We start from the raw sequence: 11,912 nt of genomic DNA, 5'->3' as shown, positions 1-11,912 counted from the left end.
ACAGGTGACAATGGTTATTAGTGATCCACTTGCTGCTTCCCTTCAGCTAAAGTAGGAAGATAAGATGGTTGTCCCAACTAACATATACTAACATACAATCAGCCAAACCACAGTTACCAATGACAGCAGTATTTCCAATGTCCAATACTAAATCAGTAAAGTTCTCTGAAGTAAAGGACTTTTTCATTATTTTCTAATGCAGCCACCTCCCCTAAGATGGTTACCACTAACTCCAATAAAAGAGAAAATTTCACTCACAACAGTCGTATTTTCATTTTTTATACGTTGGCCCTTTACAGTAGTAATTTTATTTTTTATTTGTGGGATCTTTAGGATGTCACATGATGCAATATGATTATTTATGACTGTGACGAAGCATTAGTTGTGTAAAACAATTTGATTTGATTTAGAGGAGAAAAATAATGATTGGCATAAATTATTTTTAAGTTTTATTCCCACATTATTGGTTCTACCTAAAAGAAGTGTCTCCACAGCTGAGATCCTCCGTGATAACAGCTCAGCACAGACAAGCCTGTTAATGAAGTCAATAATTGAATGATTGGTGAATTGTGCTCATGCTTCCTAATGTTGTCAGGTCTGCCACAGCACACATCTATCCATTTACTCTGTGTCCTATGGAAGTCTCATCATATAAATACATTTATGAACAAATACAAATTAATCATGTAAAGTTAAATTAAACAGCTGGTAAAACGATCCAAATAAACCATTTGAATGGATTTTAAAAACATTTTTTGTATTTGTAGCAATGATTCTTCCTTACATAGTTGTATGCCTCATCTATGTATTCAATGTTGAAAACTTTAAGATCACCACTGCCTTGTGTTTATTTAAAAGGATACTGTTCAGTTTGGTTGAACATATGTTTCATAGGATTGTGCTTACTTTTAAAATCCATAACTCTAAGCTAACTAACTCTACTACTACTACTACTACTACAGTCTTGATTTTGGCCAGATTAATTCCTCAGTCTAATTAATTCCACATGAGGACCTTATTTTCCATTCCCTGTCCTTACATTTAAAAAAGACAGCAGATACAATATAGTATGTCTTATATGCTGAGATTGTATCTAAACTCACAAAAGCAAATCTCAAAAACAGATTTCTAAAAGCTGGACAAATAAAACCTTAATTAAACCAAAATTAATACATTTACAGATGAATTAGAAAATAACAAATTTGCATTATTTTATTCTTAATTTAGGTGACCAATTTTGGAAAGAGATTAAAGCAAGACAAGAAACTGGCCAACCCTTGCATGTATAAAGCTGTAGACAAAGAAAATAATGCCTGTCTTCCCTGAAATGTTCATACAGTACTTGAAGGAGCAGAAAAATGTAATGCAATCTGGTGCACATACCTGCACCTGCATTTGGCTCAGGGGTAACTACTGTTACTGTACATTAGGGGAACAAAATGTTCACAGTGGAACAATTATATTTTTGCTTACTGCACAAACATCAAACATTACCAAACAGAGTGCAAAATGAAGTGCATGGCTGATGAGCTCACCAGTCTTACTTGAACTTATTTTTTTATTACTTTTCCATATAATCTGTGTGCATGATTGTTTCTAGATAATACAATACACTATATAAATTTCTCAATAACATTCCTATAGAATGCATTACAGAACACAAATCCATTATTTCAATAATAAAATTACACCTGTAATAGTCCATTTGTAGATGATGAACATGTTCTCTTGGTTTTCGGGCAACGTAGGAAGAAATGTCCTTTCTGTGAAATGTCCATCTGCCTTGGAGTGTGTTAAATATGTATGTATATATATATATATATATATATATATATATATATATATATATATATATATGAACCTCACTGTTAACAATGAGATCATTTTGTAAATGACCAAAATAGAAACTTGCAGAATGAAGCATACAGGCTGTACTTTGAAATGACTGCTTAGGTTCTTTTATAGTGTGCATGACACTTAAACAACTCAAAGTCTATGTTGTACAATATTTCTTCTTTCCTGGAACAACCCGCCGTACAGTTTACAGCTTCATGATGTGATAGGAAAATAATTGTCGGCAGCAGTTTAGTCCCCTCGGTCATGTGTGCATTTTTAAACATGCACTCAATTTGTATAATGTCAATGCATTTGCTCTGCTCATGCAAAATATGCACAGAAGGCTGTTGGAATAACAGCACCAGTTTGAGTTGAGGTAATCGAATGGAAACTGCAGCATGGGCACCTCAGAAACTTTATTCCCAGGGGCCGCACAGAGCATTTTCCCCCAGTCTAGAAATGGAAACATCCCCTCAGACTCCTGGGAAGCACATCTGAAATTCATCCATCAGTTCTCTCTGGTGTATATAAATACCCATGTGGAGCAGTCACACACAGGTTTGTCCTATAATATGGGGCTCACAGATGGGAATGGATGGGCATGATTCAAGTAGGTGGTAAAGTGCTGCGAGCAAAAAGCGCACCACTCTGTTTCAGGCCTATTTCCACAAATAAAAGCAATCAGCGAAATATTAAGCTTGCTGATCCACATTTAGGGAGTGGGGAGCTGTCTCCTAACCTGGCCTTCCTGTAAACAGGTCTACTGTGGAGGGATGAATCACACAGGAAGACATGTTGGCCTGCTTTAGATGCTTCAGGAAGCAGGTTTTCTCTAAAGGTTCTCTCTGTGAAAGTGATACTTTGACATTTTAGATTTATTTTCTTTTTACCAGGCTTTTGGAACGGGACGGGAAAAACATTAGTCTGCCTCCCTGCATGGGGAAGACAAACAATGTTAACACAACGCTTTTAGCATAGCTCAGAGGCAAATACACAAAAGTTTTTCAAAGATGACAACTGCTAAGAAAAGAAACATATCAGAGTAAATATCAAAATGTCAAGGTCTCCCGTTATTTGTTGCATTATAAGTTGCTTAACCTTTTACTGCTGTGAATGTATCACAAAGCATTTGAAACAAATCAGCTAGTTTGATTGGGGATTATGTGACAAAGGTATAAAATAAATAACAGCTTTAAGAAAAGTGTGTATAAGTGTTAGAACGACATGTTTATGCCTGATTGTTTTTCTATTGACATTTTTGTCACTTGCTAAAATGAGAAAACATTTGGTCAAAGGACATAGTGACTGTAATAGGCTGGGTCAGTGAAGCAAATATACCCCCAAACACATGTTTCTTATCTTGTTATTTCTGTGTTCAGAATTTCCATATTTCTTACAGCAAGTGGGTTCTCTCTGCTTCCAGAGATTTTATTTGGTAAATCTTTCAAAACAGCAATGATGATGTTGAGGGAACTGTGTCCTAAACAACAGCTGAGGCCAGATGTTGCATTTAAGACCACAACAATAGCATGTAACAGTATTTGGTTAATGTTAAAACCACTGTAGGCTGAAAGCTCATAACAACAGACACTTTCATATTCCTCTTGCTACTGTTACTAAGACGCATAATTAATGCGGAAGCATGAATGCTGAGAGATGGTTAATGGTTCTATGCAAGATTTAGTGTTCTACGGGTTCTTCAAGTAGTTTATGCTGTTGGCGATTATGTCAGCATAAATCAACCCATACATTGCTTGGGAAAAAAAGGCACTTTGCAGATTTATGACATCATAATCTAGGGTCTTCATTTTACCGCCCCCCCTTCCCCAAGGGCCATGTAAATACACAAAAGTTGAAAGCTGCAGGCAACATCAGATGGTTTATTGGAAGGGAAACCTTAGCATTGCACACACACGTATCCACACGCTACTCATATGCATGCAAATCCAGCCGCTTTGCATGTGGAAATGGGACAAACACATAACAGTAACAATGTAGTGTGCAGAGAAATAAAACCTGCCTTTGATTCATGCCATACCATCATACACGCAAGCTGGAAAAATTCATGACCATGGATAACATCAAACTATTATATAACTCAGTCATATGAAATCATCATCATTTTTCAGGTCTTTTATTACCTGCAAAAAAAATTATGTATTATTCCTCCTTGCAGCTTACGTCAGTATTCTATGTTTCTATTTCACTGAGAATTTAAGTCATTTGGTAAAATAAGAATTCATACACTTTATTTGGCCTCCATCATAGATGATTGCACGTGAAGCTTTACACTGTAATAAATTATTCTGTAGTCATTTCATTTTACTCAATATATTTGATAAAATGTATTAAATATAAATGCGTCCTTGATTTTGAGGCAATTGTTTAAGTAACTTTAATATAAAAATGTTTGAGATAGAATCTACTTATTTTGATCACATTAAATATAAAAAGATTATATTTGTTTTATATATGTGTGTGTAATTCTAAATCAAGAGAATTTTGAATGAATCCAACAAAATAGATTTTGTTCGTTTTTAATTGACTGCACTTCCTGTTAAGTTGCTATTAACTCAACTTGTAACTTCGTTAGATTTAATTAATAATATTGCGTGCAATCTGTTGCCTCAATTTTATTGAGTAGCTATTGTTTATCTTTTTTTTTACAGTGTAGAGTGAATGACTGTAGTGACAAAATGTGGAGAACCAGAGGCCAGAGACTGATGCTTAAAACATTTTAGTACAATAAGAAATAGTAGCTTCTTGGCACATTTTAAGACGTCACTGTGAACCATCTACTGTACCAGTCTGACTTCCAAGGACCCCACACTGCAAAAAAGCCAACTTGTATTTTTTGGCCTACAGTGATTTAATTTGGTAAAACTTGGAAATATAAATTACTGACATTTAGGGCAATAATGTAAGTTAGCACAACAAAGGAAGCCAGTTGTATGCTCAAAACCAAGTTGGTGAGTTGTTGTTACTTATATCTTTAAGTTGGGGTTCACAACGGGACAATAGTTTTGCTAACTCTTATTTCTTTGTTGTGAAATTCGGTCATTAGCGAAAGCTAGCGGCTAACTGATGCTAGCGGCTAACTGATGCTAGCGGCGCTACTTGTTACAGCTACAAGAGTAGCCATTAGTGTATCAATGCTAACTCAAAATTGTGGTCACAACATTTCATAGCGGCGTTACAATCGTGCCAGAGAAATTCAGAGTTGAGCAAACTCAGTAGTTTAATTGTCCAACTTAAAATTTTATCAAAGTTTGTTGCCTTGAAATTTTGAGTTCACCCAACTTTTTTTGCTGTGCAGTCTCTACTGGACTGGACCATGTGATCCTCTCACAGCAGGGATACATGTTTCCATCAGTAATGGTTGAATATGTATCCATCATTGTACCATTGTATTACATTATACAGCTACCCCCAGCCTAAATAACTGTTGTTTGGACTCAGCCCTACTGGAGCTCACAGCATCACAGACCTCTCCTTAGCAGCAAGGTCACAGCACAGGACAAACCAAGGTCCATGAACAAAGTTCATTTTCACTTGCCAGACAGCAAGTGTTGGACATCATGCAGGCAGTGTCTTCCCTCCCAAAATGTATTAGCAAAATCAAGAGCTGTAAAATAGCTTACAGCAGGCATCCAGGCATGTTTATTGTTGATCAGCGCTGCCAAGCACTACAGAGAGATATATTATGAGCCTGTCAAAACACTCGCACTTCATAGTCCCAGACTATGTCTACAAGCATGAGTGACTTTAACATCAAATGTCTGGCAATCGTCAAATAAAGAGGTGAGAACACTGTGTGTTTCCACAAGACATGACCTCTGGCGATGCCACTGAACCACTGAAGTAGAGGATTTTTTCAGGACATAATGAATTACGACAATCTTGAATAAATTGGCTAACATTAAAAAGAAATGCATCAACCACCTTTTTTGTTGTTTAACTTCACTAGCTCTTTTTGTTTCTGAGTTTTGAGTCAAACAATTAGTTAGCATTGAAACAATTCACATTTTATTACATAAAAAAACAAAAAAAACAATCAGTTGAACATTTGTTTATATTTATTAGCACAATACACCACAGAGTACATTTAAACATGTAACCAAATCAGAGATACATGTCTTCTCTTGTTATCTTGAGAGTGAAGAAACTTTCACAGAGAATTAGTCAGACCACCCAGATGCATGATGTCATTCATGATAAAATAGCCAGTGGCGTAAAACAAAGATCTGGGCCAAATGCCAAATATATGCAGCCTCAGTGGGCCCCTTTGTCCTGTTAATAGTTCCATTTGGATTCCTGTACACGTTACAGAATCAACATGTTAACCCAGGCATGTAGTGCTTATTAGGGCAATCAGTAATGGGGTGTTTTTTAACCTTTATAAAGTCTGCACAATCTAAAATCTAAGATTATTTCAGCCTGTGTGAAGCTTTCGTTGGAAGCTTTTACGTTGTCAGACCAGTGACATTACCGATACAACATAGTGCATATTTGAAAAAGTATTTTATCATTAAAAAACAAAACTTATAGGACCCTATTTTTTAAAGAATTTAGTCAAAACCTGCTTTCACTTGAATATGTATGTATGTATATGTATATATATATAAACTCCAAAATACCTTAATGGGGGGACTTTCCAAATATTTATTGGGGTGGAGAAATATTATTTATCCTTTATTTAACCAGATAAGAGATAAAATATACTTTTATGGTTTATGCAAATTTATATATTTAACATTAGAAATCAATTAACAATAGTTAATAGTTTCAGTAGTTAGCTAAAAGGCCAGCACATGGTCATTAAACTGGAGTTAAATCCAGTAACTACTATTTCCTACTTCTGGTCAAAAATAAACATTCATTCTGGAGAGATACAATAAATTGACAGACCCATCCGGCAGGGCTTTGTAGCTGAATTTGGTATTTAACATATCTCATCTTTTCCTTATCCATAGCTGCTAGTTTCAATCTGATAGTCTGTCAAGCTATTTATTCGGCCAACCATATTATATTATATTATATTATATTATATTATATTATATTATATTATATTATATTATATTATATTATATTATATTGCTTCACAGGTCAGTCAGGCTCATATTTCTCTGCAGACCTGCTTTTTTTGGTGAAAATGTTAAAACACCAAATATTTATCTTTGTTGTATGTAGTAAAAGCAGTAACATGTTAAATGTTCATGGGAAAAAGTAAAACAATTTCTAGTTTCAGTTTTAGGATTGCCACCAGTGAGCATGTCTGTTTTAACCAACAACACAATGATAGTCTGGTAAATTCACAATTCAGTGATACATCAGCTGCAGAGACAGCGTTCCCAAGGCAACGGTCAAATTTAACACACGCATTTCTACACTTTTCTTTTATTTAACTTTTAATATTATTATAATTGTGCTTTATTTGTATATATTATTTTTTTTTCAATTTCATAGTAACTTGTTTTTGATTTAACTTTTAATATAGGTAGAGGCCCTGTATAGGCCCTTTTGGGTTCCTTGCCGTTACCTTGCACCTTCCTTTTGTTGTTATTTCTTTATCCTTTTCTTTTTGTCTTATTATTGTGCAAAATAAAAAAAAACTTCAAGGGTCAGAGTGAAACTGAGATCAGATGTTTTTGTTCAAGAGCAGGTACACACTGTTTCATATTTAATATGCATCTATAATGCTGCAACCCTAAACCAACATGCTTGTATGTCTGCTTGTTTATCAGAGATCCGTGCATTGGCGAACACAGCAACAACTTTAATACTCGCTCCTGAGCTGTATCAAATCACCTCACAGTGACTGCAAGCCAAGGCCAGAGCCACTTATCTATATACAGTATGTCTTAACTTTAATCATCATGAGAATATGAATGTAGTCAACTTGGAACATTTCCATACAGGGGACCTTAAGGATTCTGTCTTATATTCAAACTGTTGGCCTCATTCTCCCACTTGTGAGGAAAACTTGACTAGCAAGGTCTTTGAAGACATAGTGTAGAGATCCAGTTGGCTGTCTATGCACACACAAGCAAAGGAGGCAACACTGCAAGTCTCTCATTTGAACACATGCATAATTGAAGTGAGGCTTTTCTTTTCATATGCTGCTGTTTGTTCCGCGGTGCAGAAGGAAGCCCGCCAGCACCGACACAGCTGTCTGTCTCAGGTGGATTTTTTTCGTGCCGTGACCTCACTGACTCATCAAAAGCTCAGAATAGCTTCTCCTACACGCAGCGGCATGTGATGTTAATGTGCATTTGACAGATTCTGCATTAAGATGTTTGAAAAGTCGACTTCAAAATTATGGCTGTGCTGCCTGCATCTCAAAAACTCCACAGCAATAAAGTGTATTATGATGCATTGCTCCATTGCAAAATACTATATTTAATTAAAAGGTTTATATCACCAGTGAGAAGTGAATTTGCTTTTTTATGACATGTGGCTATACAATAATCATAAAGCTGCCGAGATTTAATTCTCAGTAATAACACTGCATGACATGCCTGAGGAAACCGATGTTGAGAAATTGACGTTTGCAAGGAAAGCGTGCTGAAATACATTGCTGATGCTTTTATTTTGCTGATGTAGGCTAATGGGAAAATGCTTGGTCATAAAATCTGGAAAAGGACAGTATGCACTGCTTCTACAGCAATATATCAGATTGTGCTTCACAATAAGCACATTCACTGATGATCCAAACTGACAAATGATAACAACCCTGTCATTTTCTAATGACACTATTACTCCTATTTCCTGACCTAAGGTGGAGATGTAGTGTCGATACAGTTAAGTCTCACAAGCTATTTTGGTGAAGTGCCGCTATATGATGATAATAGCTGTCATTATCATCTCACTTATATCATTATTATCCCATAACCCTCACATCATTGACTCTACAAGTCTGTCTAGCTGGCAGCTCTGGAAAACACATAGACTCTCCGTCCCTTTTTAATCTTAAATCCATCTTGTGTTTTATCTACCTTTTACTGTAAATTTGCACAATATCTTTACACGATGTAATATCTCAGCCACCTCACCTGGCAGGAGCTGCAGGAAGTCACTCTCTTCTGTCACCATTCCATCATCCTAAGGCCTTCTGAGCCTTCTGGCTCAGACCTTTGCGACTCCCTAGGTTTTCAAGTGGTCATCCCCCACCCCAAGAGCTCCCAATGCCCCCTAAGCTGTCTTACATGGATCCATCCCAGGCCTGGTTCCAGAGAAGTCTTTATACCTAAACAAACAAATGGGTTACGTGTGAATGTCTACCAAAAACTTTTTTTCCAACCTCTATGATAATGACTTGCTTAAGGTTAGGTTGTGGTTAGGGTTATCACTACCATGGGTAAAAGAAACTAATCCTGACTGTAGACTGCAGTCTCTGGTGTCACTTACACATCTAACTGGAGATGCATATTACTCACAAATACTAGAGATGGTGTGGCAGCCCGAATAAGATTCCATTTTATCCTATTTTATGGAAATGTATTGCTGCCACACACAAAAAAAAGGCTCAGTATCACGTTACAACCTGATAAGTTTCACGTTGTTTAATGATAATGATCTTTTCGTGTTATAACGTGATAGTTTCATGTTTGTTACATGATAACAAAACAAAATGAAACAAGCAAGAACAGATGCATAGAGGCAAGAATAGATAGATAACAATAATGTAGATATTAAATATTTTCTGTCTAAAATATTCACATAAGTTACATTAAAGCATATTTTCCCAGAACAATAGTTGTAGTATTACCAGCTGGGTTGGATTATTGTGTGGATGGATATTTTTTTTTACCCTACACCTTTCCATGGTAACATGCACTTTGTAGACAGTCCCTGTGCATTTGAGTCACAGCCGACAGCGCAAAGAAGCGCAAAGTCAAAATCCTTCTCAAAGTACACAAAGTTATAAAAATTATATCATCCACTGTGTTAAATAACTGAATCTCATCATGTCTCAAACCAAGCTGAAAGTAGAATTTTATCGCTGCAACTGGATGCTTGAATTTCCCTCTGGAAAGATTAAGTATCTATCTATCTATCTATCTATCTATCTATCTATCTATCTATCTATCTATCTATCTATCTATCTATCTATCTATCTGTCTATCTGTCTGTCTGTCTGTCTGTCTGTCTGTCTGTCTGTCTATCTATCTATCCATCTCTTCTTGCTTGTTTCGTTTCGCGATAATATATATATATATATATATATATATATATATATATATTATCGCTATTCTTGCCTCTTTTGTTGAAACTATCACGTTATAACATGAAAAGATCATTATCATGAAATAACATGAAACTATCACGTTATAACATGAAAAGATCATTATCATGAAATAACATGAAACTATCATGTTATAACATGATACATTTCATGTTAAAACGTGAAAGTTATCATGTTATAACATGATACTGAGCCTTTTTTTTTAGTGTGGCAGCAATACGTTTCCGTACTTTTGTAACATTTAATAACATACCGCTAGAACCTACTGCTGGAATGTATTATTGCATTCGCCAATAGGTGGCAGTATAAGCTGTCTGTGACACTGAGTAGCAAGCCAAATAGAAGAAGAGTGAGTTGTGATATAAACAAAATATGTTCTTGGTCAGTGTGTGTGCCTACAGCTTGTTGTAAGTTTTACCTGTCCCACTGGTGAAGTAATCAACTCGTTTTCTACCTCACTGATGTTGTCAATGTGTGTAAGCGGTGTAACAGTGGCTTGTGGGGTAAGATGTAGACATACGTTTTACGCATTTAATTAGTAAACCAAGTCTGTTCTTCTTCTGGACAGTTTCCTACTCTGGCCTCTTGCTTGGAGCTTTTTGCCTTTAGAGAACTACCAGAAACTATCGCCCTCAACAACAACTACCAGTGTCAGACACATACAGTATCATAGTTTTCAGAGATTATGGAGTTTTCACTCATTGATGTATGTATCAACCAAACAGCCTAAGCACTCCAATATACCAGTGAGTTTGAAGCCTGAATATTTTACTGAAGAAGTAGTACTGGATGGTGCTAAAAGTATAATTATGTGCTTCAGCTAGCTGATTCTTTCGACCACTTGTAGTTGGGAGGCACTTTACTGCATGTTGTCTTCGAGCCAGAAGGCACGCACATAATTAAAATCCTTGAAACCACCAGGGAAATAACTCCATTGAGAGTGATCAAGCTATCAACAAGTATTTTTTATTTATCATTGTATATAAGGTAACCATTTTTGTAAATAAGGACATGATGGGTAAGATTCTCCACAGCTCGAGCACCACTATGTATATCTATCTCAAGTTGTGAAAAACAATGCTGTTTAGTATTTATAGCATGTCTCAAAATTCCTTTTAATATATTCATCCTGCAGCATATTCTTGCTACTCAAAGAGCCTATCTAATTAATGCAAATTTCTCCTATCTGAAGCAGAGTTGCCAGAAAGTTGAAAAAGTCAGCTTAGTTGTGATACAATCAGCTTTGCTGTAGGATATATGCGTAGGATGCACAACAAGCTGAAACTCTCTAAACACAGACACAAGTTGCTCTGCGCGAGAGGATCTCTTTGAAAACATTTCATGTGTAATGAGTGCCATACTGTATGATAATATCAAAGATAATTTGCTCTGGAAATAGGCATCTGTTTCACAAACAAGTCAATAAAAGACACCAGTGTGCACAAATGTTTTTATTTCAGATGCAGAATATTTAGGATGTACAAAATATGTATTTGTGTCAGAAAACATAAAAACTACACTAATTAATTTAAATGTGTTATGTGCAAGTTGAAAAAAAACCCTACTATTTGCTTATTTCTTCAAACCACCTAGTAAAATGCTACTTACAAACAAATACATTAGTAATAGTCCAACATCCGAACTGGGTATTCTGTCTGCATAATCAATATTTTTATTTCTGATAAAACCTGCAAAAAATAATCCAATGTTAGTTTATTGTCATTGTACAGCTGAAGGTGGCACAACAAAATGCTGTTGTAGTCCCTTATTGCTACACAAGAAAAAACATTGCATTTAATGAAATTTGCATCAGTAGGAATGCAGAAAGTTA

This window comes from Centropristis striata, chromosome 18, assembly GCF_030273125.1.
Source record: "Centropristis striata isolate RG_2023a ecotype Rhode Island chromosome 18, C.striata_1.0, whole genome shotgun sequence".
NCBI lineage: Eukaryota > Metazoa > Chordata > Actinopteri > Perciformes > Serranidae > Centropristis > Centropristis striata.
Note: the sequence above shows the minus strand (reverse complement) of the source record.